The 20087-nt window shown below is 45.3% G+C and overlaps 1 long non-coding RNA gene across 1 annotated transcript; it reads left to right on the top strand.

The window, feature by feature from the left end:
- The first annotated feature begins 6451 nt into the window (after positions 1-6451).
- Positions 6452-18253, top strand: LOC128853307 (uncharacterized). Its single transcript, XR_008451755.1, has 3 exons — positions 6452-8862; positions 9002-9044; positions 9951-18253. It is a non-coding gene; the product is annotated as an uncharacterized LOC128853307 (long non-coding RNA).
- The last annotated feature ends 1834 nt before the right edge of the window (positions 18254-20087 follow it).

The raw sequence follows: 20087 nt of genomic DNA, 5'->3' as shown, positions 1-20087 counted from the left end.
TATAGCCCTCTTATGCATTTGCATATTCATCAGCTGTATAGAGGAGGTAAAGAGCCGGGAAGGGAAAGAAGACATGAATGGTCAATAGAGAAGGCTCGAAGGAGCACACAGATTAAAAGGTCTATTTGTTTTTTACAGCAGAAGCTAAAAAAGAGCTGTGCACAATTCCCCACCCCCATTCCCTTTCATAGCGATCGCTTCTGGGCCGCTGCCTCCCCTTGTTTCTCCGCACCGTTCTCCTCTCGCACAGACACTTTCTTGCCCGCTGACTCTCACGGGCGCTTTCTCCATGCGCGCACAGGTGTGCACAGAGGCCAAACCTGCCCCTCCCCTGCCCGTGTCGGAGAGCCGCGCACTCCTGCACCTCTTTGACCACACGTGCCATGTGGTGAACCTTTTTTTTGATGTGGTACAGTTAAAAACCAACATTCCTGGTAAGCTCTTGTTCCACTTCTGTGTGTGGCTGTTTGTCAGAGCCCAGCGTGCAGTCCTGGGGCTGCTTTTCCCTTAACACTTCACTGCCCAGAGTCGGGAGGCCCAATTAGGCAACTGCTGCTGACGTGAGGGATAATGAGAATGCTTCAGACTCAGTTTGATCTAATTTCCCCGTCCTCTTTTCTGTTCAGACTTCACCCATGGTTCAGACAAAGGCGCTTTGAGAGAAGGAAGATTTGGTGAGGAGGAGAGAACTGAAGCTTTTAATTACTTGCACGTCATCTGAGGCACATGTGCTGTTTTAAAGCTGGGTTAAAGGTAGGGAAGGGGTGTTAATCTGTGCCCGGCTGCTTTGATAAGTTTGCGTGCTCAGCCTAAGCATGGAGCCAGCTCCTCTGTGCTCAAGGGAGGAAAATTTGTCCTTGAGGATGCCCCCCAGCCCTTTCACACTCCCTAACAAACCACAGGGGTAGGGAGCGAAGGCGAGCAGGGGATGAATTTCCATGTAGGAGAACTCCTTTCTCCCAGAGTACCTGTTTTTCAGAGGGTTTGTGGGAATACCAGAGTTGTCTTTCTCCTGGGTTCCAGTATTTCCCCTTTGCCTGGCCGCTCTCGGCAGTGCCGCTGGCACAGGTGAGCGTGAGCAAAGCTAATTCTCTTTCAGAGAGCCCAAACATGATGGAAATGAGGAAGCAAGCTTGGAAGACAGAGAACACGTACTCGAAACCTGAAAGAAAGAAAGATAGTGTTAAAAAATTCTTCCAAGCTTACAAGCAAGTTTACTTCAGGTACAAGTTTAAACGCAGCTCACACCTGGAAAATTGAGGTTAGAGCAATCCTAAATAATAATAATAATATTTACTGAAGAAATGTTTCCCTGAAATCTTTGTACTGGGTAAGAAAATGCTTTTTCAATATTAAGTGTAGCTTTAAAACTAGGATTATTTTTTTAATGTGTGTATGGTTAGAAGAATTTAACAGGGCAGAGGGAGTAGAGATGGGGGACAAAATGTTCTGCTGAAGAATGGGATAAGAAATGTCTGCTGATGGGTTCTACTCCAACTTATGTTTTTACTACGAGTGCTACTCTATAGAGACAAAAAGCAGAGTAGGTCCAGCTGTGGATTAGTCTCTCTCACCACTGGAGCGGTGATCCTGCACTCTGGGGAAATAGGGAAGGTAACCCTGTGGCTGTAGATGAACATCTCTATGGGTGAATCTGTGAGCGATGCCTAGCGTTAAACATATTTCAAAGTTTCCTGCCTTGTGAATCTAGCAGGTGCTGAGATCGCGTAGATCTGCTCCAACAGAGGCACCATTGAGTGAGTCTCCTCCATCGTCAGTGGGTCTCCTCATGCTACTTGAGACTGCGAAGAGAAGCAATCACTGAGATGCACTGCAGCGTTTTTAGCTTCCAGGAGCCAAAGGAGAGAAAAAAAATCAGCTTCCAAATAGCTGGAGGTGACAGAAAGGGCCAGGCTGTCTTTACTCTGAGGATGAGTGGTGCTTGAAGATAGTGTATGAGTACCTTGACTTTGCTTCAGTTCAGCTTCCAGATCCGATGATTAAGATGTTTTAGCTGTGTGACTGGTAAGTTCCCTGCGGCGTTGATGGTGGGAGGTGTCCCTGACCATGACAGGAGTTGGAACTGATGAGCTTCAAGGTCCCTTCCAATCCAACCCATTCCATGATGCTATGGCCGTGTGCTGGGTTTTTTCCACTGTTACCCACTGAAAGGTACTTACTTAGTGCGTGGTTGCAAACCATTTAGCATTCTTGGCCCTGGGGCTGCAGTGAAGCTGAATAATTCAAAAGAAGGAGGAGTTCCATCATTTTCTTCCGTGTTAAGCTTCTAAATTTATTTCTGTTGAATTTTACCGCATTCGAGTTAATTACCAGTGTTGCCGGTGTAACAACTGTTTCCTACTGCAGCTTCAATGTTTGTTAACAGCACACAGAAGTGCTCCTTTTTGGGAGCGTGTCCTGTCTTTTTTTGTCTTAGGAGTTATATTCTAGTTCTGAAATTAACTGGCATAGTTATTTTGCCTAATATTGTTCTCCTAAAACTTCCAGGCTGATCCGTTTGGGAAACATGGAAGCTGTTCTCAAGAGCTTTCTTATTGCTTAGCTACTGAAACACCTGCTAAAGCTGAGCTCTTAAAAAAACCTGAAAATTATTTAAATGCGAAAAAGAGTGGGCTGATCTGGAAAGAAACTTCTCAAAAGTCTAAAATTAGAATGGAATGTGTTAGAGGAGAAGTGCTGGTGGGGGAGGAGGACTTAGGGGTTTTTAAAATAAAAATGCTACGACTTGAGAAATGATGAAGGAAATTCTAGTTAGGATATTAACTGCTGCCCCAACCCAGAGCAGTCCCGGAGTCCAGAAATAATTCTCTTTCCCTAAAGATAGATACTCATAGAATCATAGGATCGCTTGATTGGAAAGGAACTTGGAGGTCATTGAGCCCACCCATCCCTGTCCGCTACAGAACCATCCCTGAGCCCCTCGTCTGCCCGGCTTTCAAACCCCTCCAGGGGTGGGGACTCCACCACCGCCCTGGGCAGCCTCTGCCAGGGCCTGAGAGCCTTTTCATGAAGAAATCTTTCTTGATGTCCAACCTGAACCTCCCCTGGCACAACTGGAGGCCATTTCCTGTCGTCTTATCATCTGTCACTTGGGAGAAGACACCCACCTCACCACTGTCCTCCTTTCTGGCATTTGTAGACGATGATAAGGTCTCCCCTCAGCCTCCTCCAGACTAAACAACCCCAGGTCCCTCAGCTGCCTCTTGCAAGGCTTGTTCTCCAGCTCTGGAAAGCACCATGCCAGTGTCCTGGGTCATGGAACTGTTATTCCCAAGTCTCTTGGTGCTGGTTGCACATCACCTTGGTGAGAAGTAACCGCTTAGAGCAGAAATACTGTTATTCCCTCCTCCTGGCTTTTAAGGCTTTGTGTGGAATCCATCCCTTAACTACAGAGAGTAAAATGAGGTGGTCTAATTCTCTTCCTTTTAAATCCTTTGATTTTCTTCTTAATTTTGTTCAATTGATGTGTTCTACACTTTTTGGAAGTCATGAGTACTTCCTTTAGAGAGAATTGACTGCAGTATTGCAGGTTCTTCTCTAAATATAAAAAGAAAAATTCCTATCGCAGTTTTTGCTGTAGGATATTTAAAATCTGAAGAGTAGGAAGGAATTGAATTTCCTGATTTAAAGTGACTCAGCTGAGTCTGCCTCCTTGTTTCGTAATAGATCCTCTGCATCCAGCTCCAGCCTTGGCTGGCACTCATAGGACTATCACATGTTTTCTCCATTAATTTGTCATTCTGCGCACAGTCAGGTTCTGAGCTGGTTCTCGAGGAGCCTGGAACAACTGTCTAGGAAGCATCAGTAGCTCCAAAACAACACGGCTCTGTGTCATAAGGCATCTGGTGCTATTGCTCGGAGGTTCTGTCGTCTCAGCTTACAATAATCCTCTGCCTGGCGAACAGGAGCTCAGTAGTAATAAGCAATTACTTTAGTTTGTTCCTGTTGTTTGCTTTCGTAGCGCATAAACAGTCATTCACAGGCGCATCACGCCTTCTTCCCACAGCTACAGTCTAATATCAAGAGTTGCTTCATTTCTATATGAAACCTGCATGGTGGTGGTGTTCAGTGCTTAGCAAATCCATTTTAAAGCAATTCTTTTAAGCTGAAACTTTTCTCTTCCTGAGATGGTGTGTTTGCCTTTGGAGCAGGGTTTGTTCCCAACTTCAGCCAATTATTTCCAGGGAAGATTTAAAAAGAAAGTTTGTATCTGTTAAAAAGAAAATTGATATTTCTGTGCTGTGTGATTACATATCTTGAAGTAATAATGTGGAAGGATCTAATTAGCGCTATCCAGGCACATGAAAACCGTGAACCTGCTTGATTAGAATTAACTGCTGCCTATGTGAAAGGAGAAATTTAATTCAAAATTCTGTTAATCAGAATCATAGAATCATTTGGTTGGAAAAGACCTTTGAGATCATTGAGTCCAACCGTCCTTGTCCACTGAGCACCTCATCTGCCTGGCTTTTAAACCCCTCCAGGGGTGGAGACTCCAGCAGCTCCCTGGGCAGCCTCTGCCAGGGCCTGAGAACCCTTTTGGTGAAGGAAAGTTTCCTAATATTTGATTATCTAATACCTAATTACCTAATAACTAAGTCTGCCAAAGTGATTTCTTTTAAAGACATACTAGTCTTGTGGTTGTGTGATGAGGATTTGTGTGGAGTGACTTCGCTTGCTTACATCTTCGCAGTTAAATATCCTAAAGTTAAATACCCATGAAATATTCAAGTGTGGTGGCCCAAAAGTTTTCTATTGGGAAGTACAAATCAGATACATATTTACATATGTGGAGAGAGAAACTCTGCCATGAAGGCTCAAAAATTTAGTCTGAATTTTTACTGTCAAGTTCACTTTTGTTTGAGTCCCACAGCATCATTAGGGAAGGCTCTCGCTGCCAGTCAGTGTGATCTGGTTCCGTGTCTGTCAGTTCTTTCCATCCACCACTGGACAGTGTTTTCAGTGTGTTGTGGCAGCATCGTTGACCAGTGGTGTCCGGGCTTTCTGTCCAGCCCAGGCAGCGTGGACAACATATTCTCATCTGGAATAGGGACAAAACCTCATGCGAGCAGTTGTCACCAAAGCAGAAATACAGCTCTGGTGTGATGGAGCCGTGTACCAGGTGCTGTCCCAGAAGAAGGGAAAGAAATCACCAGGGAATGGCCAAATGCTGAATTTCATGTTCCTTTGGACTGTATGTTTAGCTCAGGGGTTGAACGTCAGCCCTCCTTGATATAGAAATTAATAGATTCTCTTTGAAAGCAGATCAGAGAGGAGTGTGCTCAGCCGTGCGCCAATGTGCAGAAGTATAAATGTTAGACTGAATTCCAAAATCTGAGCAACAAAAAGGAATGAGGTATAGAAAGCGCAGAATCAGATGTACTGTCGTCCTTTATTTTGAAAATAAATTGTAGTAATCTGAATGTTTTTTAAATGCTATCTGGGGGCATTTGATAGTGGCTTTGTTAAGAAACTGCAAAAAAACTGTACTTGAAAGTTGAAAGGGACTCATTAAAAACACCTTTATGGAAATAATAGTCATCAGGTTTAACTCCGTGTATGCTTTTGAGAGAGGCCAGAAAACGTTGATTCTGTGAATCCAAAAGGTGTTGGGATGAAGCATGGGCTGCACTGAGCATCAGCTCATCTGTCTGTCTCTGCAGCTGCAAGACTGCAAGGGAGAGTAAAACCCTCGATGGCACAAGTTAGACCTTGAATTCCGGTAATTCCTGCATTGGAGGGCAAAACTGAGGCGACGGTAATTTGTTTCTCATTTAGTCCTTCATCTTCTATCTTGATTCGTGTCACTAGAGATAGGCTCACCCTGACAGCCCGGGGGAGGAGCAGGACGTCTCGGGCAGCTCCCTGCCATATTCATGCTAAATGAAGAGCCCAATCCATGCGCTCAGGGTGAGCTGCGGGACTCGGAGCATGTGCTGAGTTCCAGCACGGTGCGTATGAGAGATCTGACCTTGTGCTGCCGGGGGCAGGCTCTTGGGTCTGGCATCCCAGCTCTTCCATGTTTCTCACACCCTTTAAAATGTTTTTTTTATTAGGAAAGGTGTGCACAGACTCCTGTGCTCTTCATTTTGATTCACATCTAAGTTCCTTTCCACTGTTTTCCTGGACTTTCTGTCCTATTTACACTGTCATTGGGAGCGGGCGCTCGAGATCACCCTCTGACCACGGCGTGTCATCCCCACAGACCAGCAGCTATTGACAGAGAGGAGATAATGGCCCTTTGAATGTCCCCAGTTAGGATAATTCTGGTTTGGAGCTGTTCATTCATTAACGGAGCAGTAAACAGTGCCGGCAGAAGGTTGTGAAGCAGGGTATTTATTCGCTTGTTTTCTAGCCTCCTCTGCGGATCAATGAAATGACTCAGAGGCAGTAATAACATGCTTGGGGGGGGAAGGAATAGCGGGAGGTGGGACATGTGAGGCCAAATCTTCTATCAGGACACCCACGTCTCACCGTACCCGCACACGTGATTTGATTGTTTGTTAAGGTAAAAAAAGGATCAGTTTTAAAGATAGCCAAACGCCCCAGAGTGAAAGACTCATGGGGGCTTTTAAGAAGTGCAGGTCGGTTTAGATCTGTGGGAAGGGAAAGACGCTGCAATTGCTTGTCAAATCTTTGGGCAAAATTAGTTTTAAGTACTTCCCTGCTTTGCCCTCTCTGCCTCTTTGACAAAGAGATGTTCCTCACACGGATGTGTGATACCTGCTCTGTCTCTGCCTCTCTGTGCTGCCAGATATGCTCTGTGCCTTTTCGGAGTCGCCCAGCCCATAATCATGCTCAAATCCTGACCAGTGTTATGGAATGGAGAAGGTAGAACGGTGAGACAGCTCTGATTTTGGAGATACTGAATGACTTGGAAAGGTTACATGAATTTGTGGCAGAGAAGGAAGCTGAGCACAAGGCTGGATGTCACAGAGGCACATTCAGTGCCAGCCCGTCTGCGTCCTCACTACTGTAACGTCTCAAGGACCCCTTGGAGCCAGCTCGGTGAAGGTTTAGATGATGTATCGGGAAGAAATGTTCTCCTGTGAGGGTGGGAGGCCCTGGCCCAGGGTGCCCAGAGCAGTGGGGGCTGCCCCATCCCTGGAGGGGTTCCAGGCCAGGTTGGATGGGGCTTGGAGCCCCTGATCCAGTGGGAGGTGTCCCTGCCCATGGCAGGGGTGGGACTGGATGGGCTTTGAGGTCCCTTCCAACCCAAACCACTCTATGATTCTATAATTCCTAGCTGTGTTATCTAAGGGAAATAATCTGTATAATGCTGTCATAAAGGCCTCTTAGAATACGGCTGTTTCTCCATGGGAGGACATTATCACATGGAAACCTAAACCCCTTGGCCAGCTGCTGCTCTGAAAACTGCTTAATTTATAAATGCTCCAATAACTGGTGTGTAGTCAACATGTTTTTCTGTTTATCGTTAATTTATTTAAGACTGTTTATTCATAGTTTCTGTGTCGCTTCATTTGAAAGAGCCTGTACATCTAGGGTGGAGGTTTAAGCCACGCAAGGTAAAACATGGGGATAAAGCTGAAGAAGGCAGAGGAACTTGTCAAAGCCTGTAGAGAAGAAGTGAGGATAATTAATCAGACAAATGGAGATAGAGAGCAGGTGTGCAGAGGGAATAGTCTGATGGAACAAAAGGCAGTGGAATGAAAATGAATGTCACAAGAGGTGAGTTTTTCTCTATTTTATAAATTATAAACCATTGCAACAACATTTTTCCTTGTCAACCAGTGTCTTTTGTCAACCAATATCTTTTAAAAAATAGCCTTACAAACATTAATCAAAGCAGTAGGATTTTAAATGTTTTTTTTAATAGCAAAACATTTATTTAGTGTAAATACATTGGTTCAATATTGACCATTTAAGCAATAGGATGCGAAGCCCATAAATTCCAGCAAATGACCAAAATATTTTATGTGGAAAAGTAGTTTCTGTAATATGGGGGAAGGAAATACTTTAGAGATGCTAAACTGGGGAGAGGAAGGAAAATGTAGGGCAAGGGCAAAACCAGTTTTCCCTTCACATGTTTGTAAACCAAACATTGCAGTATTTAGGTCAGTACAACAGACAAAAAATACAGTTTTAGAAGTCCAAGTGAGTGGCTGAGGTTCGTATGCAAACAGTCTAAGGTCAATCCTCCCTTTTCTCTGTGCAACAAAGTAGTGTCGCCTCCTTCTCCAGGGAGGGAGAGTGGCGACAGCCCCAAAGGCCATTGACATGGGAATACGTTTGCTGCTTTTGCAAAGCGAAGCAGCCGGTATCGCTTTCTGCTTTGAGATGGGAGGGAGATGCCCTGTGATCCCCTGTTTACTTTGCAGTTCCGGCACAGAGCTGCGGAGGAGCCTGTTGCTGCATTGAGGCTTCTCAGGTGTTTCTGCCTCTTTTCCCGGCTCTGAGTTATTTTCCTCTCTGAACCCTTTTGCAGTTCCCTGGAGGTCAGAACGCTGGGAAACACAGAAGGTTTGCAGAGCAGGTGGAAAGGGCTGGCTTGCTTAGATGGTGGAAAGGAAAAATTTGGAGGAGTACGATGGAATGAATAAAAAGAAACAGGAAGGAAGGAAACTTTGGGGATACAAAGACCACGATCCTGCAGCTCTGTATCATCTCCGGTGGTAACGCACCTGAGCTGCTTCCCTGTGCTCGGACTAACGTGAACGCCTGCTTCTTTCCTTGCAGCTGGTCCTCTGTCCGAAGGGACCAGGCAGGGCGGACTGCAGCGATGTCACAGCATAGCTGGAGACACCAGTTCTTGCCAAAGGAATAAGGTTCTTTAGTAATAACTGTCAGAAATACCATCCGGGTCTGCCCAGCGCGTGTAGAGTAAGTAGAAACAGAGCAGCGTGGATCGGGCTCTCCTTGCTTCCTGTCTTCACTCTTCCCTCTGTCCCTGTGGATTTAATGATATAATTATGTTATTATTATGCGCTTACTCTAAATCTCTTTTTTCCCATATTCGTAGGCAAACCTATAAATGGAGTTTACATTCCAGTTCCATTAAAAAAGTAAGTCGTATTAATAGCTTTTAGATTAGCACTTCTGTGTTGACTTTATTACCAGTACCCAGGTGGTGGTGTTTAAAAACCTGTCTGGATCATTATTTCTGCTTTACCCATAGGACATACCCAAAAAAACCAAACCAACGTATACAACTCATAAAGCCTCTCTATAGATACTGGTGGATCACTTTTTCCTACTTTCCCTAAAGGAAGTTATGAATTCTTTGTTACTGATCCAGTGAGTTAATAGCGCAAATGTAAAAAGCAGTTGTGATTCTTTAATTTGAATTAAGAGGAACCCACAGAAGGATCAGAATAAGAAAAAGGATTCCCATAGAGAAACCTATTGTCTGTCTCGTCTCATACATGGTATTTACCCTACTCCAAGGTGAATTTTGTTTCGTCCTTTAGAGACTTAAAAACCAAGAGTCATCGTTTATCTGCTTGCTAAGGATAAAAATAGGTCTAGAACGGTGCGGGGCTGCCATGTGCCATAGGTCCTCGTTGTGCTCTGTGCAATGCACTCGTTGCTCACCAGGAGCGTTCTTCATTTTTGATGAAGCCACCTTATTTTTAGGGTAAGCTTATGCTCTGCTGCCGGATCCCAGGTTTTCATGGATATGCAGATGGAAGAAAATTACTGCCATAAATCAATCTTAAAAAAAAGAGATTGCAAAAATAGGACAAGGTACCATCTTCGGATGTTAGAAGGGGAAAAAACAACAAGGGGGAATTGGAATTAAGATTGGAATTAATCATAAACTAGCTGGCAAGCCGTCTGATTGGATAAAGCACCACAGCAGCTTTTGCTCAGGGAATAATAGTTATAGGTAATATATATGTAATATGTGTTATATTGTAATATGTATTATATCATGATATCTATTAATTACATTGTAATATACATTATAGGTAATGCTTTTGCATCAAGTAAGAAACAAGTGAGTGTTCAGTTCCGAGCACTGACCTTGGGAGCGTGACACCCGGCAGACATTTCAGGGAGCATCCGTGGACAGCTGTGCCCAACAGATCCTGGCAGGGACGCGGTGCATCCTGCCAGCGCGTGTGGCACGTGTAGCAGCAGAGTTGTTGCCAGGAACAGAGTCCATGTACGTGTTCCCCAGCTCATGGATTATAGAAACTTGTTGGAGAAGGAGGGAGATGGGCAGGGGATGGCGCTGGCGGTGGGCACTGAGGGAAGGATCAGGCACTCTGGCAGTGGTGGTGGTGGTGGCAGTGATTCATTGTTCTTCGCAAGGACAAACTCCTGTGTCGGTCACTTCCTTTCGATTTGCACATTGGTGAGGCTGCACCTCAAATCCTCCGTTCACTTTTGGGCCCCTCACTACATTGAGGGGTGGGAATTTGTCCAGAGAAGAGGAACGGAGCTGGGGAGCGGCTGGAGCACAAACCTTGTGAGAGGCGGCTGAGGGCCCTGGGGCTGCTCAGCCTGGAGAAAAGGAGGCCGAGGGGAGACCTCATCACTCTCCACAGCTCCTGAAAGGAAAGTGTGGTGAGGTGGGTGCTGGGCTCTTCTCCCAAGTGGCAGGTGATAGGATGAGAGGGAATGGCCTCAAGCTGCGCCAGGGCAGGTTCAGATTAGTTGTTAGGAAAAATTTCTTCACTGGAAGGGCTCTCGGGCCCTGGCAGAGGCTGCCCAGGGAGGTGGTGGAGTCCCTGTCCCTGGAGAGGTTTAAAAGCCGGGCAGGTGAGGAGCTCGGGGATGGTTCAGTCGTGGATGGGTACAGTTGGACTCAATGGAAAGTTTTTTTCCATCCAAGCGATTCTATGAGTCTGTGGTATTTTTAGAGTACAGTTGTATTCAAGCTCAAAATTACTTTCATTTGTGATTGTATTTATTGTGGTTTTCGTTTTATTTTGGTTTTAGGTTTCATTTGATTTGGGGGTGAAATTACTGATGGCAGTAATATTTTAATGGTCGTTCTTATGCCACACTTGAAAATCCGTGTGTCTGTCGTTCCTGTGTTGTTCTAGCTGATTAGAATGGCTTTTCTCCCCTGGCCTGCTAGCGGGCTGGCGTCACCGGCAGTGCTCAGCCGGGTAGAAACCATCACGGGGCAGGCGGCAGTGGCACACAATTCTTGTAAATAATACCTAATAAATCTGAGGGAGCAAACAAGATTTGCTGAGTTTGTCTTGCAGACATGTGGAGTTGGAAGGCTTCTCACTGCCTGGTTCTCTTTTCCCTCTGTGTCAGAGAGAGGAGATTTATCTTCATACCAGCATGAGCAGTGATCTTACAGAATCACCTAGAAACGCAGGAGATTGCCAGCTGCTCTTGCTCAGGCGTGTTTAACCACTGACTCAAGTGGTGAGTTGCTGGACAGTCTGGTAGGTTGTGTTCCTACTGCAGGAAAGAAAACGCACTGACAAATGAGAATTCCGAAAAAGGTGACATCCCAAGTTGTCTAAACTCTCTAAAACTAACAGCATTCCTTTAAAAAAAAAAAAGTATAAATTAAATAAAAAGGCAGACAGTCATGAGGGGGAGGTCATGAGGTTTGTGCAAACGTGGGGCAGGAGATCTTTATGTACCTGAAGTTCCCTGGTTCCTCCAGTACCTGAAGGGGCTACAAGAACCTGGGGGGACTTTTTACTAAGGCCGAGGTAGTGACAGGAGGAGAGGGAATAGGTGTAAACTGGAGAGGGGCAGATTTAGACTGGACGTAAGGAGGAATTTCTTATAGCTGAGGGTGGGGAGGCCCTGGCCCAGGGTGCCCAGAGCAGTGGGGGCTGCCCCATCCCTGGAGGGGTTCCAGGCCAGGTTGGATGGGGCTCGGAGCCCCTGATCCAGTGGGTGTCCCTGCCCATGGCAGGGGTGGAAATGGATGGGCTTTGAGGTCCCTTCCAGCCCAAACCATTCTGTGATTCTATGATTCTATGGCTGAGAGGATATCCATTGAAGATGCATAGATTTGGACGATGTCCAGTATGTTTTTGTAGTGTTTGTCACACATTTCTGGTGTTTCTTTGTGTAAGGTGGGCAGTACGTTCACTCTTACTTCTTAACTTCCTCGGATGCTGTAAGGTGGAATATTTGCCAAGCTTTCCTTTTTGTTTTATGATTTAAATTTACATCGCTAAAAGTGTGAATTTTATAGATTGGAGTTTCTCTTTCTCAGTAAAACACAGGGAACTGCGTGTTTGTATGTATGTATGGAGATCTATGTACATGCATTGAAATGTGGGGGCTCCAGTCCTTGCCGTGCCTGTCTGGCTTTGGCAGGAACGGAGCTGACAGCCGTAAACGCAGCCACAGCAGGTGAGTGCTGGGTGTGCGGTGTTTGGCAAAAGAAGGTGACTTCTAGAGCTTAAGCAAATCTGAAAAGTAGTCATGAACCACAGCAGAGCTTAATTCGGGGGGCTCATTACTGAGAATCCAGTAAGTCTTGTGCTTTTAGCTCAATTCTCTCTAAGTGAATTAACGTCTACTGAAATAAGTGTGTGTGTAGGAACAGTTCTGCTTAAAATTCATCCAGTGTTTTAATCTGATTCAACCTGGTGGATAGACAACCAATAATTTTCTCTTATCTTGAATAATTCTGTATGTGCATAACATTGTAGGGTAAAATAAATAAGCTTACTTTTTTATTTGGCTGTTTTTATTTTGGCATTAAAAACAGTAGTCATGAATATACAGCAGCATTCTCGCACCTTTCTGTGCTACCTCTCTGCATCTTCCCCATCAACAGCATTAAAAGGAAATGATTATGGTTCCTTTTATGCTCCTCTTTCACTGATTATTTAGAGCTAGCAGAGATTATTATCTGAAGACTCAGCTTGATAGTGATCCCTTCTTGTTAATCTGCTGGTCTTGAAAATGAATTCGGATTAGGAAAGCAGCCCTTTATCATGAGTAATCAAAGCTCACAAGGAGGTTACCTACGCACCTCTTTGTGGTCATTTCTTGTCGACAGGTTTGGCCGGAAGGATTTTACTATTACATTTTTCTGCATCTGTTTTGTTTGGCTTTTCTCTTATTCCTGCCCCACAGCTCAAATCAGCCGATAATCTTTTCCACATTATTCTAATTATTCTTCTAAGTTTCTCTTTCCTCGCTCTTTTTTGCCCCCCCGTCATATCTGGTCTAATCTTTATTAATAAGCATTTTGTAGCTTCAGAGTGCTTTCAGGAACAGTAAGTTGTTTATAAAGTACATGTTAGGCAAGTTGGGCACTGCTGAGGAAAATAAGAATTAATTTGCCTCGGGGGACTTTTGGTGCGCAGACCAGGGCTAAAAATCTCTTCCTGACCTTCCATTTTGTGATTCAGGTGGCGCTTCCATTTTTCTTTCCTGCCTTCTCAGCTTTATTTCTCTGCCCTGTATTCCTTTTCCTTTCCTCCCTGCATAAATTCCTCTTGCATCCACTCACAGAGCGGCCCCTCTGAGCGGACCTTCGCCGGGCGGCTTTAGAGCCCCGTCACAAGGCTGCTCAGGAAGTGCTGACTCAGCACAGAAAGTAGTGGCAGTCACAATATTCAATGAAAACTGTTGGAATCTGCGCTGGGGCGAGACACGGCCACAGCTCCGAGCTGGCTGATGAGCCTTGGCAGAAGCTTTGCTTAATGAGGACGGTGCCCTCAGCCGGGGACGCTCCCTGCAGCTGCGGTTGCGCGCTTTGGGTGAACTCCCATCCCGCGGTTTTCCTCTCCCCGCTGCGAAGGGCTTGTGAAACCAGGATCCTGAGGACCGAAAACCCAATTAGGCTGCGCTTCAATTGGAGTTCGGTCATGTGTCTGGTGACAAAGCCTCAGCCCCCATTCTCCCACTGTGCACTGCATGGCGGTGGTGCCGTCGGGTCTGCGGTGTTCTTTTTAGCTTCAGCAGGTAACGTTTTCACTGAAAATTAATGGTTCTCCTACCTGTTAACAATCAGGCAGTGCCACTGGCATCTGCTCATCCTCACTTTGCCGGAAGAAATAAAGGTTGTGGTTAAAGAGGTCCCCTCTGGTGTAATTTTCTCTTGAAACCTAAAGAGTTCTTTTAATTCTGCCAGGGAAAGCAAGGGCTTGGGATACTTGGAATTCCTTTCTTCATGTTGGCTGCGTTGCAAGTTCACAAATCTAAAATAGAGGTTCTGTAGTATCTCACAAGTATTTACTGGAAGTGGCATACAAAAAGGAAAGAATTCAAGTACGGTTGAATTTTTTTTTCTGTATCTCTTATCCATCCAGGCAGCAACTTCCACTCCTGTAAATTAGAGAGGAGAGAGAAAACTTTTCCACACACTTTGTGGTTCAAATTCTGCGTTATTAACCGAAGTTCATATGACAAGACAAAAACCAATTAAGAACCACGTTGTCTGTCTCTCCTACTGTAAGGCAAAAAAATATGAGAAATGGTTTAGGAATGTAGATCTCACCCTCCAGCTGGAACGGGGATAGGCTGCCGCTCTGAGCCAGCCAAGAGAGGACAGGGGGTGTTTAAAAAAGGAAATGCAATTGTTGGTCGGCGACAGATCTCGCACCACTCCATGTGTTCTCTGCTGTGAAACCTGCTTTGAGGTGCCCGACCGGTTGTGCAGACAGCTGCGTCCCAGCTCCGAGGCTCAAAGCGGGAGGCAGGTGCGATGCCCCTCTGCATCCCCCGCGGCTCCAGTCCTTTATGAGCGTCTCTCCTCTTAGAGCCGATGAATTATTTCTGCAGGAATTAACTTGTGGCTGCATTGTATCCTACACAAATGCCTGAAGTACTCCCGGGGGATTTGCAATTACTTAAGCATACATAGAACTAATATTTTACTGAAAAACTAATTTATACCGAGACATCAGAGCAGTAGTTGGTGAGCACTAGTATTAATAAAAATGTTATCTTCCTATGCATTCAGGTCTCATTCGAGTGACCGCAATATCTAATATGATGCAGGTTCAAAACGTCATTTTCCTGTTCTGAGGGGTGTTTATCCGTTCATCGGGACTCGCTCTGCTGTGGCTGAGGTGGCAGGGACGGCGGCGTGTGCCCCTCTAACCGCCTGGTCCGTGGATTTATCAGATCTGGATGACTCCTCAAATCAACCAACAGGTTGTGGGTGGAACAAACGGAAAAGGCAGGAGAGAGCAGTACTGTTTCAAGCGAAATCTGTTTCCATGGTTCATTGTTTTGATGGGAAAACAGACTGAAAATGCCTGTTCATTATGTTTCCATAACTTGAGATTTGAATGGAATTTGGGGTTTTTTTGTGTGTGTTTGTTGCTCTGTTTCAGTAAAACCCCGGAACGGCAGTTTTGTTGTTCTAGGGCTTAGGAGGAGGCTCTGAGCTTGGGACAAGGAAACTGTGCCTGGCAGGAGCTTTCCTAAACCTGCATTTGGGATTCTGGTTTTCAAGCTCAAAAATGTGGGTTTATCTCTGTAATGACATTGGTAATCATCTGACTTCTTTATCTCCCCTGGAAATTGCTTTGTTGTCTGAATGAATGTGAATAAACCCCACCAGCGAGGATCCTAAGCCGCAGACACAGAAAGTGGCTTTGGGGGTTCTGCTCTCCGCAGCCTGCTGAGGGTGGGGCAGCCCGGTGGTTTGTTTGCTCTCTGCAGTTCCTCAGAGTACAGAGTTTATTGTCATTTTCTTCATAAAGTCCTTTATTTCACAAGATACGTGTCATTTTTGTTACAGTTACCGTGAAAAGTCAACTCCACATCAAACTGCTGGGGAGTTGTAACCCAGGAATTCCCCTGTACGCAGAAATAATGGAAGTGGAATATTCCTTCCTACTTCAAGCACAAACACCTCTAAGGTGAATGGCTGTTTATAAGGTGTGTGCCTTCTGTTAGGAGGACACCGTGGGCAGTACTGGATTGGGATAAAGCTGCAAGCGAATTTGAGGTGGGGTGTAACCATTGCTTAAGGGAAAACCAAAATGCCAGAAAATCTTCACTGGATGTGCCAACTAACTGGCATGGAAGCGTGCTTACACTTAAAGAATTCCAAGTAAGCAGTTATTTTGAGATCTTTCGTTTCTGATAACCCTCTCTCCGATATGGTTTAAATCCTGCAGCCTGACTTTTGAAGGGAGTTTTAAGAACCTTCTAAAACTGCAGCGTGTCATTTAAATTCCAGCCACATGTCACCAGATTTGAAGTAGCACATTGTCTTCTGCCTGACAGCGTGCACTGCTACTGTGCGGCCCTGCGGGAATCCACTCTGTTAAATCTCCAAGGAAATAAAGACAAGAGGGACATCCTGGGTCGGGAAACCAAGCCACCACATATCGTATCGTATCATATTGGTATAAATCTCTTTGGCACAGGGATGAGGCTTAATCTTAGAAATTTAAGGCGGCCCTGAAGCTCCTCTTGGAAGGCTGTAGCAAAATCTTATTCCAGCTTTCATTTTACTACAACCAGTTTCTGTCCATGGATTCATGATGCGAATATTATTTAGCCTGGATCGTTGTTTTCTCCTTTCCTTCTCACTTGTCTGAGTAATCATTCTCTTCTCAGCCTGTGTTTAGACAAGCCAGCCTTTCTGTTCTCCTTACAAAAGAGAGGCTTTCAATTCCTCATATTTCTATAGTAATCCCTCAAACTGGTATTGCAGAAAAGAATTACTCATAAAAACTGTAGCATTGCTTTTGCTACCTGGAATTGGGCAGTGGAGGCTTAGTTTGACAGAGTAAAGCTCGTGTGATCCCCCGTCCAGTTAGACCAGCCAGCCTGGCCACCGCAGGAACGCGGGGGTTTCAGCTTTTTTCTTCTGGATGGCCTGGGAAGAGAAGAAGTAAATATATGTAGCCTCCAAAATTGTTGAGTCGTTCTAGATGTGTTTTGCCTCCATACACCCTCTGTGGTTTAAAGGTGTCATTTGCTTCAGGGCTTGTGTTCAGCGTCTGCTGGAGCCGGGGTGTGATGCGTTGTCAGTCTGGTCTGCTGCTCAGCCAGCAAATCCTCCAGGTGAATCAGGGAAGGTTTAATTCCAGAAATGTGAAGAGCAGCATATGTGAGTGGTTTCTGCTGGTAATGTTACAGTGTTTGGCTTTTGAAAGGAATACCCATAATCAATAACCATAATTTCTTGAACTGTCTAATAATCTCATCCCCGTATCCTTCCCATCAGCCGGTTCTTGTCATTGTGGTCATTTCTGCGTGCTGTCCCTTTCTCTCTCTTAAGCCGTTCCCCGAGACCCCTTGCTGAATAAGAACCTGGGAGCTGCCGTGTCTTAATGCACAAAGTCCTTTTCCACTTTATGCAAAATTATGTAAAGAATATGCAAAATAATTTATGCAAAAAGAGACTATGCATGTGTGATTAAAGATTTAAGAGGGCCAGCTCAAATCAAACCTTGTGGTTCTCATCTGCTGGCTCCCCTTTTCCATTGCTCGCTCCCTGATATTTGAATTCTTGCTGCGAGTTACAGGTCGCCTTTGCATGGCCACCGTCGTGAGCACTGGCAGGACCCAGGCAAGATGATAGGCTCCTCGGCTCTAATTCCCCATCCTTACTGTGAATACTCTGATGGAGATTTACATTTTGTCTATCTATCAATCTGTAGATTAATCTATAACGCAATAATAAACCGATTCCTATCACTAAACAGTGAAGAATGGTGACTTCAAAGACTCAGACAACCGTAGTAAGTCTGCAAGTCGCATGCTTGAGGCACTCATCCTGTCTTTAAGCATGGGCCATCTGAATGGAATTCTTCTACCTGGGAGAAAAAACAGCCTGTGCTTCTCTCAGGATGCGTGTGGTTCCTGTCAGCATTAATTGGAGCGCTGAGCAAAATTCATAATGAAAATAGACCCTGAAAATTTGTGTTTCCAAAACCAGCAGTGCAGCGGATTCTACAGGGGTGTGTTTGTAATCGTGCCACGGTGGAACAAGCCCTGGAGCAAGCACAGAGACTTGGAGATTTCCCACCTCCCTGGCAGCTTTCCTGGCTCATTCAGCTGCGCTCCGAGCCCTGCCAGGTAACTGCACAATACTCTCAGAATAAAGCGTATCCAGCAGCAAACAAGAGGCACAATAGTGAGATTTCCCCCTTTCCTTCATCTCGCAGAGGTATATTTAACCCTTCTGCTGTGGGGAAAGGCCATTATGTGGGTGGGATACGACGTCAAAGATCCTTTTAAGTATTACCGACACATTGGCTTTTGGCTGCACGATTGCTCTGTCTTTAAATTCTGACTGCAGGAGTTTCAAATACAAATACCTAAAGGCCTTTTTAGCAGCAGATCTTCCCTTTTTGTAAGCCTGTCTGAGAATCTTGCTGGCCTGGGCAAACGGCCTCGTTTGATGTGTTAAGAAACAAACTGCTTTTCCTGAAAGTTCTGTCTTCTCTGTCAGAGATTCCACTTCAGCTCCACCCCACTTGCCCCAATCTACCCCACCTCTGCCTCGTGAGGTGCTTCTTCTAAACAGCATCTTGCTCCAAAGGTCTAGGATGACTCTCCACAGGGACCACTCTTATGTCTCCTTGCAGAGAGTAGTCCCTGGTCTCCAGCCCACCGGCACTGGCTCTGCAGTCAGTAACTCAGCAGGCCAAACGTTCTTGTGATGTCCCACTGATGTCCCACCTTCCACTTGGCTCAAACTGGCGCCTTCTTGCCAGGATGAGTAGTTGAGATCTTCCCTTCCTTTGAAAGACTCCAGAGGAAGCCTTGCTTTCTGCTCTCTTCCCCGGTCTGAACTTTAGTGCAAATACAATAACAATATAAAGAGAGAGTACAGAATACCTGAAGGACTCCTTTGTTTGATTTTGCTTAAGACAAGGAGAAAACAGAGGAAGTTTCAGTCGGAAATCCATTTATTCTATCAAAAATAAACAAAAATATTCCTGCATCAAATTGCAATGAAAAGGTAAATTTTAATGCGTTAAGATTGCTGGAGTAACTTGAATGACCAGTCTGTAGAGTTATGTTTTATGAGAAGGTTTTTATGCATCAAAAGTTATTGCAACTCCAGCTTAGAGCCAGTTTGGCTGTGAGGCCATTCCTTTCCGTTTGCTCTGGAGCCTCTATATTCTTCTAAAACAAGTGGTGGAGGGGTTTGGCTTATTCCTTCGGAGCCGGTGAATGACAGTTTTCTTGGTCTTTTCTCCAGTTCTCCTGAAACTGCTCTTTTGGTGCCGAGGGGCTTTGTTTCCTTTTAAGCAGAGAAGCCTGTGGGGCTGTTTTCTGAAAGTTTCCCGGGTAAGATGAAGTTAGAAAGTGGATGGACGTGGAACGTGTGTTTCTGGAGCAGCGTAGGCATTGCCCAGCACTGAAAGGCTGATGGGAATTGTGTCAGTTGCTTCTCAGAAGTTGCCAGAACTTATTTTATATACTAGCAAAATAATGTGTTTTCCCTGCTCTGGCTTTGTTGTTCCTGCCGGCCAAACCAGCTGTCCATACGAGAAGAAAAACACCCCGCAGGTGACGTTCAGCATCAAAATGTTCGGGCTAAATAGATAAAGTTTGGTAAAATTCTAACTGTCTGGAAAGGGAGTCTCCTGATGTCAAGGGCCAGGACAGTTTAGTGAATAGAGTGAGTTCTGCTTTTGCACATCCCGCACTATAGCCGGATCCTCAGCGAGTCCGAGAAGGAAATAGAGGCTGTTTAATATCTCTGAAAGTGAAAACTGAGGGATTTTTTTCTTTTGCTGTTTAAGTTCTTGCGCTTTTCCATGTGAAAGCCTAAATGGATTCCTTCAGCGAACAGAGTAAAGCGGTGCCCGCAGCCCCTCCGCTGCGCTGCGGGAGGGCAGCGCTTGCAGGAATAACTGTAATTCAGTCAAATCTGAAATAAAAACCGGAAAAAAAAGATGTTGCTTTCTGGGAGATGAAAATATACCAGCAATATTGATCCTAGTGCCACGTGATGTTCTTGCTGAATCCGAATGCGACAGGACAGAACAGCTGAAAATGAAGAGCTCCCTGCCCGTAGCATGATTCCGCAGCCTCCTACAGGCAGGGATGTTGCTTTGTGTTACTCCTACCCGTTTCTCTCCCTCTTTCTGGTTGGAAAGAGGTGAAGAGGAGAGCCTCCTGGGTTTCTGGCTGTTTGCTCTGCCGGCAGAAGTTTTGGGTTTGTTTGTTTGTTTTGAATAAAA

Source organism: Cuculus canorus, chromosome 11 (genome assembly GCF_017976375.1).
Source record: "Cuculus canorus isolate bCucCan1 chromosome 11, bCucCan1.pri, whole genome shotgun sequence".
Taxonomy (NCBI): domain Eukaryota; kingdom Metazoa; phylum Chordata; class Aves; order Cuculiformes; family Cuculidae; genus Cuculus; species Cuculus canorus.
The sequence above is the reverse complement of the archived record's forward strand: the minus strand, read 5'-3'. Positions and strand labels throughout refer to the sequence as shown.